General features: G+C 44.0%; 1 long non-coding RNA gene across 2 annotated transcripts in view; it reads left to right on the forward strand.

The window, feature by feature from the left end:
- The window catches only part of LOC123283769 (uncharacterized), a 69,131-nt gene that overhangs the window by 27,065 nt on the left and 26,455 nt on the right, over positions 1-15,611 (forward strand). For both annotated transcript variants that reach the window (XR_011502233.1, XR_011502232.1), the window contains exon 3: positions 14,062-14,133. This is a non-coding gene — a long non-coding RNA (uncharacterized lncRNA). The remainder of the gene's footprint in view (positions 1-14,061; positions 14,134-15,611) is intronic.

Below are 15,611 nucleotides of genomic sequence, written 5' to 3' on the forward strand. Positions count from 1 at the left end.
TGGTAGACAAAGTTAGGTTGTATCGTTTGGTAAATGGATGGATTAGCCCCAAATTCATTCTTGTTTCTGGCTAGAACATAGGACCTCCAATAGAGCGTATTTGGGAGCCCAGTAACTGCGCAGTGAACAGCAGAATCCGACAGGTGCCTGTGAATCCTGGCAACCGGGGATCTCACCAAGGATCACCTAGTCCCTCCAGAGCTTGATCACTTAGGCTGGGGGCTTGAGGGACAGGGTGGCTGCTGCCGGTCAAGATTCCCCATGTTTCTGTAACCTTCTCTAGCGATGCTGCCTTTCCAGTGTCTTGGTGTGTCAGCTGAGTGGGGTTTTGAGAGGAGCTGGCAGGGGAATGGTTTATGCTGCAGGTCAACAGAGTTTTAACCATGGGTTAAAACTTCTGGTTGACGGTGTTTTTGAAGCTCTTTGGTTACTTAATGGTGTAACACAAGGGCTTATGAATTAGAGCGTGACTTGAGCTCAAATCTTTGCTTGCTGCTTACCAGCTGTGGGACCTGGGGCAAGTTAATGAAGCCCTCTCAACCTTCATTTCCTCATCTGCAAAACAGGGACAATGAGAGCCATCTATAGGGTTTCATGAGGACTAATTAGTGTGATTAGGTAAAGCACGAGGCAGTGCCTCAGTAAGTACTTCTGCCATTATATGCATATATGTAAGCTCCGTCCTGCTTAAAAAACAAAACCAGAAATAGTCAGATTTATAGAAAAGAAAAAGCAGTATGAGTTGTTCATATTATGCTACCTATTACCCCCAACTAAATTATAAGCTCTTATTTTCATTTATTATTAAAAGAAGAGCAATGATGGCCAAAAAATAATGACTAACATTTATATGTTACCACATCCGTGTTTAATTTTCACATCAGCTCTATTGTTGTCCCCATTTTCCAGATGAGGAAACTGAGGCACAGAGAAGAAGTAAGTTGCCCGAGTTCACACAGACAGTGAGTTTGGAGCTGGGATTGGAAAGCAGATAGTCTGCCTGCAGCCTCTGTCCTTAACCAGCACTGCTATGTCCACGAATCTTCGCTGGACTGGACTGAATCTGGTAGAGAACTCCTATTTAAACACCACGCTTCCAAAAGTCATTCAAGCATTTACAAATTGCTGTCGTAGGGTGTCTCCCCCACTACTCTCTGCAAAGCTGAAGCCTATCCAGGACTCAAGTTCTGGATTCTTCAGGAAGTCTCCTTGGACCCATTCTCTCTGCTCTCTCAGCAGCCCTAGTCTCAGCCTTTCCCCCACCCACGCAGAGCGTTCAAATCATTCATTCATGGCTCCCACAAAGATGCCGGAGAGTGACAGCTGAAGAGGATGCCAGAGAGAGACAGAGAAGAGCAAGTCAAAAAAGAGAATGAGCTGGGGAAAAGGAAGGAAGAGAACAAGACAAGAAAGAATGGAAGTGTGGTTACAGTCTCAAGGTGGATTTTATTTTTAAATATTCCATTTCACAAAGTCTGTTTATTGTCTGAACTTTTTTTTTTAATTCCCTGCTTCCTCTGGCTTAGGTGAAATGGAGTGATGCATTTTCTGCTTTAGCTAGCGTGGAAGAATCTTGTTTTCAGTGGCTCCTGACAACTGAATTTGTATCTATAATAATTGGGAAATTTTCACAATATCTTTTTCTTTGAAATCAAGTTATAAATATCTTTTTTTTTGGTTTGACAACATTTGGAAAAAAGTGATAAAAATTTTAATCCAACTGGAATTTAATACCAATTATGATCAATTTTGTCAATATTTACTAAGTACTTACTACATGTCTGGCGCTGTGCCAAGCCTCAGGACGCAAGAATGAATAAAGATCTCTTCTGCCCTGGTGGAGCCTCTAGTCTGGCGGGGGTTCCTCAGACTTGGGGGTCATCAGTCTCCCTGGGAGAAATCCGCCTGCCTGGGCTCCACTCTGGGCCAGCTGATTCAGGGGGTGATTCGGATGCATCCCAACCTTCATAAAGGCTGGTGGAGGGCAACTCCCATTTGTACCAGTCACACAAGCCGGCTTTAGAGAAAGATGTCCAGGACTTTGAAGCCTCTGGAGACGCCTCAGGTACCCTCAGTCTGCACACAGTTCCTCAAAGGCCAGGCAGGCTCCTCCCTAAAGGGGGCCGCATGGATGGGCTGGGCCAAGAGACAGATTGGGTTACATCACAGCTGATGAACAGCCTACTACTCTTTTTTTTTGTTTTAAAGATTTTATTTTTCCTTTTTCTCCCAAAGCCCCCCGGTACATAGTTGTGTAGTTTTAGTTGTGGGTCCCTCTAGTTGTGGCATGTGGGACGCTGCCTCAGCATGGCTTGACGAGCAGTGCCATGTCCGTGCCCAGGATCCGAACGGTGAAACCCTGGGCTGCTGAAGCAGAGCGAAAGAACTTAATCACTCAGCCACGGGGCCAGTCCCAAGAGCCTACTAGTTTTTTTTTTTTTTTTTTTAAAGATTGGCACCTGAGCTAACAACTGTTGCCAATCCTTTTTTTTTCTGCTTTATCTCCCCAAATCCCCCTCTCCCGTGCCCCACCCCGGGTACAGAGTTGTATAACTTAGTTGCAGGTCCTTCTAGGTGTGGCATGTAAGCCTACTATTCTTGTTAAAAATTCTGGAGGCCCAGAATTAACCTTGGGTCATTAACTTTAGAGTTTTTGAATCAGAAAAACCTGATTTGAAAAAATTTTTTACTTTTGTTTTCGGTTCTTTTCTATCTTGCTTCCTGACCTGCATAAGGATGAGAGGAGACTTGTCTTCTTAAATCAAATTTTTACATCTCTGGAAATGCCAAATATACTAAGTTCCTAAGGGATCTGATAATACGGAACACATTCTTGTGCTTCTACACCAGCAAAGTGCCGATGAAAAAATATTCCCTAAATTCCAGTTGTTTCCCCTCCCTGGGCTTCACATTTCTGTAAACTGTTTATCTGATAATATTCCTGCCCCACCTTATTTTTTGCCCTCCAAAAATAAAACAAAAGCAATGATTCAAATGACTAGCTCTTCATTTCTGAGTAACTTGGGTGAGGTCACCACATTGAGTTTTACTTTACACAGTTTTAATCGGGCCAATCTGAAAAACCAGGGCAAGATTATGCAACAGTAGAGATCTGTGTGTGTGTGTGTGTGCGCGCGTGTGTGTGGGGTAATTGGAACCATTTTTATAGAGTAGTGAGTACTTTATACCTTTACATTGTATTTGAACTTATTTCAACAAGCCATTCTGAGCACTGTTTGTGAGCACTTCCCTTATTCCAGGGGCATAAATATTGTTTTCCTACATAGAGTGAAAGCTCCTCAAGGGAAGGTAGAGATTACTTCTTCTTATCTCCCCAGAAAAGAGGGACAAGGGAGGTGGGAAGGGATGAGGAGAAGGAGGTGGGGTTAGGAGAAATGAATCTCCTTTAACCCGCAGGTTGAAGCTGTGAGATTTTAGCCTGACAAAGATGTAGGTCGGTGAAAGTGGCGAGAGAGTGGGACGTGGCTCCAAAGATATACAGTAATTAACTATAGGGTTATGTGAGCATCACAAAGGAAAGCAAGAATTACTCAATAAAAGGCTACGTATACAAAGATTAAAATCAGGGGAAAAGCACTTTAGATTCATACTTTAAACTACATCCTGAAATGAATGTAACCTGGCACTTGTTAATTGTTCCTCAGCCTCTTCTCTTTCTACATACCGTGTTCAGAACCCACTCAGGCCCCACCCTGAATCAGCTGGTCAGCAGTATGGCTGCTTTATCATAGGTGAGCAGTCACCAGTGCCCCAGTGCTGGGGCTGACCTGGGGACTAACCCAGCTGAGTTCTAGAGCCGACGTGGTATTTGGGTAAAGGACAAATTGCAAATTTGCTAGACATCAGCTTATGGGAGACCAAAAGAGGTAATCACATTTATGATCTGCAAGGGAAGGAGGAATTTGGGAACCCTAAGCCACTCCATTACTCTAGCTTCTGAGAGAGTACTTAGCATACAGTAGATGCGGAACAAATGTTTTTGGATAAATGACATTTGTGTCTTGGTGCTTTACTGGGCAGACCTCAGTGCTGGTGGTTGTGGCTGCTGCTGCCTGAGCCCAGAGCTCCTGAAAGTATAAAGAGTCTTCACATTCGAGGTTCCCCTGGGAGCATTTCTCCAATATTCCAGAGTAGAACCTGGGATCAAGACGAGCAAAGTTGAGGATTAAACACAGCGCATTAAAGACACAGACAGAAGACCATGGCCAAGATCGCAAGATCGACTCCTGGGCTTCCAAATGGCTAGCTGGCCACTTCCTCTGGGGGGAAACAATTTCCTTTCCCCCAGGGATGTAAAGGCATGAAAGATATTGAAAAGAAAGACGAATGAGAGGTGGGCATGGACCGTCCTTCCTCACGCTGGTTGAACAGGTGTTCAGCAGGCTTTGCTTCCTGTGTCTTCCCAGAAAACCTTGTCTCTGGCCAGTTCCTCTCCCCTCCCCTCTCCCTTGCCTGGTGTGTAAACCCCATGTTCTTGGATCTCTGTGCTGGAGCAAGGCGGATGGTGGACACATGTGTGCCAAATGCCTGTAGCTTTGGTCGATCCTGGCTTGGGAGTGATTATTTGCTGGTTGGGATGGGGAGAGTGGGCTGGGAAGAAAGTTCAATTCTCATTCTTTAGTGATGTGCAAATGTATTGCCATTGGCTCTTACTGGGTAGCTCTAAGCCAGTGATGGAAAAATGTTTTCATTGGCAGGAGAACACATTTTACATCCACATACATGCATGTCTGCTTTTTGGCAGACTGCAGAAACTTGTGGCTTGGTCCTTCCTACTCCTCTGTCTATTGAATCCTACCAGTGGCTCAAGGCCTCGCTCAGTGCTTGCCTCCTGCATGAAGATTTTCTTGACAACTCCAGTCCACACTGACTTATCCATGATCTCAGCTCTTGCTGCATTATCATCTTCATCACAGTCTGGGCAGATTTACTGTAAAGTGAAAGAAGCTTAAGCTTTAGGACCTATAAGTTGTAAGAGTGACTTCCAAGATCCCAGAGGGGCCCTTGCTTGGCTTCACAGGTCATATGCTTTTGGTAAAATTGCAAAAGTAAGATATTTTACTTGTAATAGGCTAGGGATGTGGTATCCTCCCCCTTAGAATCCCCCTCCTTCAGTTTTCCCTTGAAGAGTTGCGTCGTGATGGAGAAGTCCTGGACATTTAGGGGAATCCAGCTAAGAAGAAGTTGAGTTGGAGATTTATTTGTTTTGGGTTCAATGGGTCTATTTATATGGTTCATGCTCACTTCCATGTTAGCTATTCTAGGTTAGGAATGGCTTCCAGGAATAATGCTGACGTTCTCTGTGCATACCTACCTGGCATCATGAGTCCTATTGCAAGGTACATGCGTTTTTTTATCGCCGACACTGGAAGTGTATGGGTAGTGAAGAAGAAGAGTCGAAATGTGCAGAAACAGAAGCTAGTCTGTGGAAAGTTCTTTTAATCATCAGATGTATAAACTTATAGGTGGAAAATTTGGTTCTTATTGATGTCTAGTCAAGACAGAAATTTCCTTCAGGAAAATACTCAATAACGCAGCGTCTACAATTATAATGCACCAGACTGCTGTACTTATAAAATGAGAACCAGTGCAAAATAAAATTGGCCAGAGTTCTTGTGTTCGAAGGGCACAAAACTGCACCAATGCTGTAAATTGTGAAGCAGCATTTTTATGCATGCCAAATTGCATTTTTATGCTTCCCCACATATGGGATCAGTCTCAGCATATCTGAGACACCTTGTCCTGATGAAGCCTGGCAATTCCAGAAAAAAATGACATTCAAAAGCACTAAAATCATAGCAAAGCAACCTAAGTGTTCCTGTGACAAACTCCTATGCACACTCATCCATAAGTTATTGTACATAGTTTAAGGGTAATTTGATTAAACAATTAATGTAGCTCAATCCAGTATAATGGCTTTTGAAAATGCATTTGAATTGCTTTCTCTTCTCTCCATGAAAACGATATTACAGAATTGTTGTCATATGAAGAGATGATCATCCAAAGAATATGCAACTGAAAAAATAGGAAAGAGATCATAATAGAGATATGGTGCGTAAATTTTCCCTGGTTTTGTTATATTTGCGGTATTTGTCACCTTCTAAAAATTTGTCATTTGTTGTGATTTCTTTTTTCAACCTGAATAAATATTCACTTCCATACCTCATTTCGTATTCCTGTTTTGAGTTCTTTTTCTTAAAGAGCCCCCTCCATGTATAAGCTTCAAGACAAAACCTGAATCTGCCCTTGACCACGCTTGAGCGATTTCTTAGACTCTCTTACATTATTCTTACAAAAATTATTGAATTTAAAAAGCAACCATAACAGTTTCTGCATGGGGAAGGAATTTTCAACAATACAGAGCTTTGTGCAGAAAGTAAATAATGTGGTCCCCCAACACTGTTGCTCCCCAGGGCGAACTCCTGTTAATTTGATGTCCATCCTCTTAGCCTTTGTCTTGAGCCAGTTCATCGTGATTAACTGTGGGCTTTGGAGCAAGCTGCCTGGGTGTGACTTCAGCCTCTGCCCCGGCGACCTTGGGAAAATGACTAAACCTCTTAGTGTCTCTTCTGCAAAGGGAGGTTTTAATTGTACTCTACCTGTCTCTTAGGGGTGCTGGGAGAAGAGTTCGGGGCTTGAAACAGCATCTGACATGCAGTACTCATTATAGGCGAGTTTTATTTGGAAAATGCGTCTATTACAATTTCTTTTCAGTTATTTCATGTGCCTGAGTATATTGCTCTCCCTTCCCCCAAGACTGTAAGCTTTTTAAGTTTGGGTACTAATGGAAAACATCTTTCACGGCCTAATTCCTCAGAAATGTGTGGATGTGAGCGCCATCTAGCTGCAGTATCTGTGGTTCCAATGACCACCAGGCGCAGTTCAGCTGATCTGGCTGTTCTGGCTCAGCAAATGTTATTAGATTTGTCAGAAATTGGAGGGTGGCTAGGGGGTGACAGAAATTCAGAACCAACATATCAGGAGGCACTCCCGAGGAGCTAGAAAGCCAGCAGAAATGAAGAGTCTCTGAAGTGAGATGAAGTCCACGGGAAAAGAGGATAGTGTTGGATTTAGACAAAGCTTTGAGAGCACGAAGTAAATGCTGTCTCTGCACCCCATTGAAACGGCATCCAGAAGTGTTGCTAAAATGGTCTTCAGCGAAGTCCTGCTGATAATAGGGAAAGGGGAATGGATCTCCCCAAGATTACACAGCTTCACAGTTACCTGCAAGAGGAGCTGCAAAAAAAGGACGAGATGATGAAAGACCAAAGGATGGAGAGATTGTCTAAGGAAGGTTGTTTGGGTGTAAACTTTATTATCTTAAAAGATTCTCCTTAAGAATACTGATAGATTAATCAATCACAGGCCGGGTAATGGAGTACACAATAGTTACTCAGCCCTGCCCCCAAATTCACAGTCTGACGCTGGGTGAAAAAAGCCCATTCCAGGAGAGTATAAGCCCAATTTTGTTTAAAAAAATTTATAAGTGCACAAGACTAGGAAAAAGACAGAAAGAAAAATAGTAAAATATAAGCCGTGGTTATTCAGGAAAATGCAATTATGAGGGAAGCCTTTGTTCCTCAGGCTATTCCGGGATCCCTTCCCTAGTTATAATAAATATGTATTACTTCTGTAATCAGAAAATACCTGTTTCAAAACAATTCATTAGATATCCACATTTAATTTAATGTAATTCTTTGCATTCTTGTTTCTATAGTAATTTTTTTATTATTATTTGGCCCAGTATTGAATTGTAATTACAGGAGTGTAAAACAACTTGCTTCACAGAAGTATTCATATGCCCCCAAAAATGCAGCATAATGCTCCACATATACCAGAATCAATCCCTGTAAGTCAAAACTCTTGATTGACCTGTCCATGAATAAGAAGTCTTTCTGGCATGATATGAAAATCAAAACCCACAAAAGATAAGACAGATAAAATTTGATATATGTAAAAATGTAAACTTCTGTTCAAGAAAGGCTACCACCAAAAAGGTTGCAAAATAATCAAATTGGGGAAAAACATTTGCCACATACATGACAAAGGATTTAAGATCCATTATATATAAAGAGCTCCAACAAATCAATGAGAAGCTGATTTTTCAAAAAGATAGAAAAGTACAACAGGCAATTCACTAAAGAAAAAATTCAGGTAGCTATTGAACATATGAAAAACACTCGTCATAAAAGTAATTTTAAAATGAAAAATTTAAAAACTCACTGTAAGTCGTTATCTATCAGAATGGCAAAGAAAAAAGAGTGATATTTATTGTTGACTAAAGATGTGGGTAAATATATATCTCATACATTTCTGGTGGAAATATAAATTGTCATAATTTTTTTTTTTAAGATAGGCACCTGAGCTAACATCTGTTGCCAATCTTTTTTTTTTCTTCTTCTCCCCAAAACACCATCCCCATTACATAGTGTATATTCTAGTTGTAGGTCCTTCTAGCTGTGCCATGTGGGACACCACCTCAGCGTGGCTTGATGAGCAGTGCTAGGTCCGTGCTCAGGATCCAAACCAGTGAGACCCTGGGCTGCTGAAGTGGAGCATGCAAACTTAACCACTTGGCCATCAGATTGGCTCCTGTCATAACTTTTTTGTTGGAGAACAATTTGACAAAAACTTTCAAATTTGTAACGGGCATTTGCTTTGATCCACCAGCTTCCTTTAGAAATTCTTGTACAAGTACCCAAACTTATAAGTAAAAAGATGTTTATTATAGTTTGACTTGTTATAGCACACACACACAAGAAAAGAAACTAGAAGTATACCAATATGGAACTGTTTTATCTCCAAGGGCCAGCATGTTATCTGGTACATAATGGGTACACAAAGCATATTTATTGAATGGTTATATAAATTTTTAGGTGTTAAACAGAATGAGGTACTAATTGGAGAAATATCTGAAAGAGGAAAAAGATCAGGGGGAAAGTTGCAGATCTGTATGTATTTTATCTATTTGTCATCATCTATTTGTCCATCTAATATGTATATTAAAAAATGTCTAGAAGAATAATCAAACTCTTAATAGTAGGTATTGCTGAGGGTGCGCACTAATACTGTCTGTTTTATACACCTATTTTCTTTGAATTTTTTACAAATATATGCTACTTTTGTAATTAGGGGAAAAAAATCCTTTTACGTTAAAAAAACCAAACTCCTGTTCAAGGCCCCTACAAAGCATTCCTATCAGCTCTTTTCCCTTTAGAATATTCATCTAATGATATCAAATGTCTTTAAATTCCACCTGGACTATATTTTCCTTTTCCTAGTCTGTTTTAGCTTGGATTTTGGTTGGGACCGCCTTGGATTTGAATCTGGCTTCATCAGTTGCAGCAGCCGTGTGACAGTGAGATGGACTGCTCCCAGCCTTGCTCACAGAGAAAGGCGTGATCAGGTCCCGCTCGCTCACACTGCCAGGCAGCAATGTCTGTGGCTTTCTTTCCCTTACTCTCCGTCACCGCGGCAGTCCCACGGTGGGGTGGACAAGGATCCACGGCCTGAATCCTGCCTCAAAGACCTCGTGGTCTAGTGTCATAGGCTGCCCCCAGCAAGGGTGGAATCTGATGACCGCCGCGGGGTCCTCAAGTGGAGATGGACTTCCAGCTGGGGTTGGGGACTCACTGAAGGGCACTGAGTGGAGGGCTCATGGGCTGCAGAGAGCTCTGAGAGGAGGTATGCCTGGCGCAGGTGGGGTCTGCAGTCCGGCCAAGGCAAGCAGGAAGGTGGTCTTCCCCATTTTGCCACCCGCCCCTGCTGTGCTGGCCTGAGGGGCCCTCAGTTGGCCCGGACCCCTCAGCTCTCCTCCCAGGACATCTGGTCTCAACCCCGGCTGCCTGCCCTCCCACACTGCCCCAGAGGCTGTGACTTTCTGCACCCACCTCACGTCCCACAGGCTTCTGGTTGGTTTTCTAGTTGATTGTTAGTTAATTCACTCAGTTATTTCCTTAGAAAGGACGAGCTGGAGACTCAGAACCCTGCACTTCTCTAAAATACCAAGCTAACTCCTTGTCACTGCCTAGCCTGCGACTGGTTCTGTTCTCACCTTGGGTCTTGGATAACTCAGACAACCACTCTGGGTCTGTTCGTCCTCTCTGATGATAACGGGGGTGACAGCGACTGTAGATCAGGCTCCCTGGAAACAGAGCCCGAGACTCTGGGGCTTCTTGCGCGAGTGATTTATTGGGGCATGCGTGCAGGAGACGGGGGCGAGGAAGCGGTCACGGAGAGGCAGATGCTGCGCTCGATTCCCCCTCCTCTGCTCCCGCAGAGAGCCCTGCAGCACGCACTGCACCTCCGGGTCTCCTTCCGCCAGGCAGGAGGGCAGCCTTTGCCTCCATCTCAGTGAAGCCTGGACCATGAGCTGCAGAGGGGCAGCCCGGGCATGGTGTACCCGGAGGGGAACACCCACTTTGGCTGAGGGCAAGTCTCCAAAGAAAGGGTGCAGGTAGAGCCATTAGCAGCCGAAACTCACAGCAGTGGGGACAGAGAGGGGTGGGGTGGGACCCGTGCCTTGTGGGCAGGGCGTTCACAGAGTCACTGCAATGACAGTGATAAACCCTGACATTCATTGAGTACTTACTGTATGCCAGGCACTGTTCTAAGTACCTTATCTATGCTAACATTTGTTAGACAAGGCCACCCTGTGAAATAGAGATATCGTTCTATTATTATCTGCATTTTAATGATGAAGAAACTGAGGGACAGAGAGGTTAAGTAACTTATCCAAGGCCACACAGCTAGTAAGAAGTAGAACTAGATTGGGAAAAATGAGCTCTAGAGTCTTTCTATGATGCAGTAGAAGAGTAACTTTAGTTAGCAATGTGAGACTGGTGTCATTACTTATTCAGGCAGTTATGCATTCATTCCACATTTATGAAGGGCTTCCCATACACCAGAAATTACAAAAATCCATGAAGCACATCTCCAGCTCCCCAGAGACTGATGCTCTTGGGAGAAACGCTGTGTGCCCGTACGTAAGAGGGGGCCGTGCACTGAGTGCCCCGGGAGAAGGAACGTCAAACGTTGGAGCGAGTGCCTCACGCTGCCCTGGGGCACTAGGGAAGGAGCAAGAAGGTCAGGCTCCAGTTGGGTCTGGAAAGATGGCAGATATTCAAGATTGAAGGAAGAAGCACGTTTCCAGTAGAGTGAACATGGTGGGCAAAGGCAGGAGGGATGAAAGCCTGGGGGTAGGTCAGGCGGAGAGCACAGAGGGCTGCAGGCTGTGAGAGGCCTGAGGGTTAGACGAGATGGTTCAGAGTAAGGTGTGGTGTCTGTCAAACTGCCCAGTCCACTAGGCCGGCCTGTGGTCGGCTCCATCCTGAATGGTCTGGTTCAGTGGAGGTGACACAGGGCGGCTGTCTCAGTCCCCAAACACTCTCACGACCCAGACACGGGATGAGGAGAGACACTCCACCTGCCCTCAATTCAGTGTGGTACCAGGCATCTCTCGGTTGGAAAAGTTATGCCGAGCAAGGTCCACAGGCATGGAGCGGTTAAATTCCAGAGATTTTGGTCACAGGGGAACCTTTGGAATTGGCTCGATAAGAAAACTGGATTTTATATTCAGAAAAGGAGTCACGGTAGAGATCCACTGTCACATGTCTCTAGCTATCTTGGGTACTTCTTTCTTTTTTTAAAAAAACAGGAAGCACAATCGTTGCTGTTATCTTTCTCCTCATCCTGTCAAAATCTAATTGTGATCCTCTGCAGGTCTAGCCACAGCTAGCACCTTTATCAAAGCGTCTTCTTGCAGCTAGATAACCGCCTCTGGGAGGGGGGAGTGCTCACCAGGCCAAATGAAGTTCCCAGTTGGTTCCCAGTTGGCCGTCTGGGTATAGTCTTGATTCACTATGATGTAACCAGGGCAAGACTATGTAACACTATGTAACACTATGATGTAAGGGACTAGGCCAGCTCCTTTGTTTCATCATAAAGGGTCCATATAATTAGTTAAATTTTCGGAGGGCTGTGTGGCTGTACAGTTACTAAGAACCACTAAGAAAGCAGGAGCTTTCTTTAATTCACCATTCTGTCTTGAGCGCCTTGCCGAGTACCTGCAAATTGTAGGTGCCTAATAAATGCCTATTGCTCCTTTTGAAAATATGAGCTGTTGTTTTTTCCTGTGTCTCTCTCTTTCTAATGACTATATGCAACTTGTGGATGAATCCCAGCGTGTCAGGGCTTTACAAGATCACCTAAGATTTTTAGGCCTATGTCATACTAGTTAATATATACTGAGTATCTATTATGTGCCAGGCTCTGTGCTAAAAGCTATAATAACAATAATAGTAATCATGAAATTATACATAATACTTATATAAAGTGCAATTATAAGCGCTTTACATATAATAGCTCATTTAATCCTCACAAGAACTCTCTGAAGTAGGTATTACTATCTTCATTCTACCAGTGAGGAAAATGAGGCTCCTAAGGTTGTGTGACTTGCCCAAGGTCACACACCTGGGGTTCTAACCCATGACTCCACATCTATGGTGTGGGAGAACAATGTTTACACCCATCCTAGACCCACCACACTCCCTGGGGGCAGCCTCACAAGGGTTCCCAGAGCATGATTCGATGTCTGACCTTTTGCCACCCTGCACAGAGTCTCCAGGTGTGGAATGTATATGTGGATGCTCCCCTTAGCCATCTTGGTACCACTGGAACTGTTACTCTGGGCCTGGAAGGCAGAATTGCTCTTGAATCATTTCCCAGGGTGGCCTGTCTAATGGCCTCAAGCCTATTGGTGTTTCCTTTTTAGGGCGGCCACTTAAAAAACTTGTCAGTGGATTTCTGGAGCAGCTAAGCCCCCTGGATGATGTGTGGGATGCAACTTCTCCCTGCTTTTCTCAGAGAAGCTGTGTCTCTGAAGCACACAGCTTCCTTTTAGTGGCTTGACCTTTGTGGACATACGGGGCCTTCTCTGTAGGTTTGAACAATTGTGGTAACTTTGCGAGAGGTGAGGGTCTTCTGAGAGATCGACAGGAAGCCAGCAGTCAACTGGACTTTCAGTTTCTGGGTGTTTGCTTGAATGATCTCTCCTCTCCTCCCTACACCTGCCCCATATAGACTCGAAGCAAGCTGGGCAGACACGGAGCTCGCCGTGAAGATCTGGGCATTGAACCCTGTTCCGAATTGCCTTTGACTGGCTTCCTTTTCACTTTATGTCATCAAACATTTGTTTTAACTTCAAACTTTTCTTCATTTGGTGTTTTTGCAAAATCTTTTAAACACCTTTAAGTGAATTGCCCTTTGGTGCTAAACTGTATTTGTGTGAAAATTTGCAAAGTTAGGGGACTTTACAAGGTGCCAGTGACAGCTGGCATGGCTGTTGAGCTCTTGGTGGTCTCCCCTAATCATTTGCTGATTGAATGAACAAATGGATATCATAATGAATTAATTGAACCACCACAGGGGTTGAAATATGAGAGGAATATCATGGAATTAACTCTTTGCCTAATAATGACAGCTAAAATAGTGACAGTGAAAAAAGGAGTGAGAAAAAGGGACAAATCCAGGTAAACTCTTGGGTTTGGGGTCTGAGCAGCTCATGAGTGACGCTGCTTTTAACGGAGAATGGGAAGACTGGAGGACTGATGGATTTGGCATGGGAATGGAGTTCTGCTTTCAGGGTTTCTCCACCTTGGCACTATTGACCTTCTGGGCCAGATAGTTCTTTGTTGTGAGGCTGTCCTGTGTGTTGTAGGATGTCTGACAGCCTCTCTGGCCTCTGCCTCCTAGATGCCTGGAGCACATCCCCTCCCCTAGTTGTGACTCCAAACATATCTCCAAATGTGGCTAAATGTCCCCAGGGACAAACCTCCCCTGGTTGAAAACCACTGGGTGAAAGGGAAGACCTTCAAGGTCCCCATGGTGGGCGGGGTGGGGGGGGGGGTGGGGTGGAGGGGTCACGTACGCAGGGAGAGGCCTGAGAGGGGCATAAATTGTAGTGGATGAGGTTTATGTAGATATTGAGAGGAACTTTCTGGAGGATGATAAGATCCTGAAATGTATTGCTTTTGGTCTCAGAAATTGTAGGGAAAGGACCAAGAGCTGGTTGGACACCCTGTGGACCGGAAAGAATGCTGACTCAGGAGCCAGGTGAGTCTCAGCGCGTGTAGCCGCTCCAGGCCCATTTCCTTGTCTATCAAGTAGGGTTAACAGCGTCAGCTTCCTGGAGGGGGAGAAGATTTGAAGTTTGTATAGAGATATGTATGGAAGACACTAGCACAGTGCCTGGCATAAAGGAGGGCCCTCAAAAATCATAGTGATCACTCTTACTGTTATTATTATCAGGTTTCATGTTCATGCCTTTCTGCTGGGACTTAGGAATGAATAGGACGCCAATTAAAGCCTTTTGGGGTCTATTCCTGTCTGAAATCTGTGCACGCCTTCTTGTGGCACTGTTTGGGACGAAAAATGCAATTGTCTAGAAAGTAATTACGGTTTAAACTGTCACAAGGTTAGAACAACGCCACAGATATTTTTATATTTCAGCCCAAATGTATTTGAAGTGGTAGCCTGCTGGCAGGGAAATATGCATTTAATAGGTGAAAGGACCCTCTTGGGGAGGTACTTTAAGCCTTCAGAGGGGAAAATAACCTTTGTGTCTAGAAATGCTTCATTTATTATTTTTTATATTGTTAAAACAATGAAAATGTACTGTAGCAGCCCTTTGTTGGCTGTGTGCCAGACCAGCCGCTGTTCCATGAGCACGATGTACGGACAGCCTCCAAAGCAACCCGTTAACTGCACAGTGGTATTATCCTCTTTTCCCTGATGAGAAAAGTGAGACACAGAGAGGTTGCGTTCTTACCCAAAGTCACACAGCTAATAAGTGGTGGAGTATGGATTTGGACCTAGATATTCTGCCTCGGAAGCCTAAATTTTTAACCACTACACTGCACAGTTCACTCGAAGATTGAAGGGCAAACTTCTGGAGACATTAACAGCATCCAGAGGACCATTTCCTCATTTATTATCCACTTATCCACACTCCCTATTTTATTTTCTTCCACACACACATCTGTTGGCATTCTATTTAATTTCAGTTCTTTTCATCTTTTTTTCCAAGGAATATTTTACTCTCATATTTTAATAATGTATTTAAAACATCAGGCACAAGAGAGCCCTTCAAAAGAAAGAGCGTGGAGGATGTCTGAAGAAAATGCTTCTACAGTGGTCTTTATCTCACACAGCTGAATATAATTTCCCCCCAGATGGGACTTGAGTAACTTACTAAATTAATCCTTAGTGTTTCAAAACTGATAGAAACCGCACAAGAGCTGAGCTGGCCAGGAGGACCCACAAACCTGGGTAGCTGGTAAATTTATAAACAGTCCCTTGGGATCTCCATCAACGACCTCGTTAATTAAACTGATTGAGGATAAGACAATTGGATCCTTTGCATATTCAAATCTTCCAGCCTCCTCTTCCTTGGTATGATGAGTGGGACAGCAGGAGCCACCCAACTGACTCAGCCAGAAATACCAGGTCAGTCCTTTCCTGGGGCAAATGTGGAGGAAGGACTAAGTCGGCCCTGTTGGCACCTGAACGGCAGGACTTGACTGAGCCTCCAC

The sequence above is a fragment of the Equus asinus genome, chromosome 3, assembly GCF_041296235.1.
Source record: "Equus asinus isolate D_3611 breed Donkey chromosome 3, EquAss-T2T_v2, whole genome shotgun sequence".
NCBI lineage: Eukaryota > Metazoa > Chordata > Mammalia > Perissodactyla > Equidae > Equus > Equus asinus.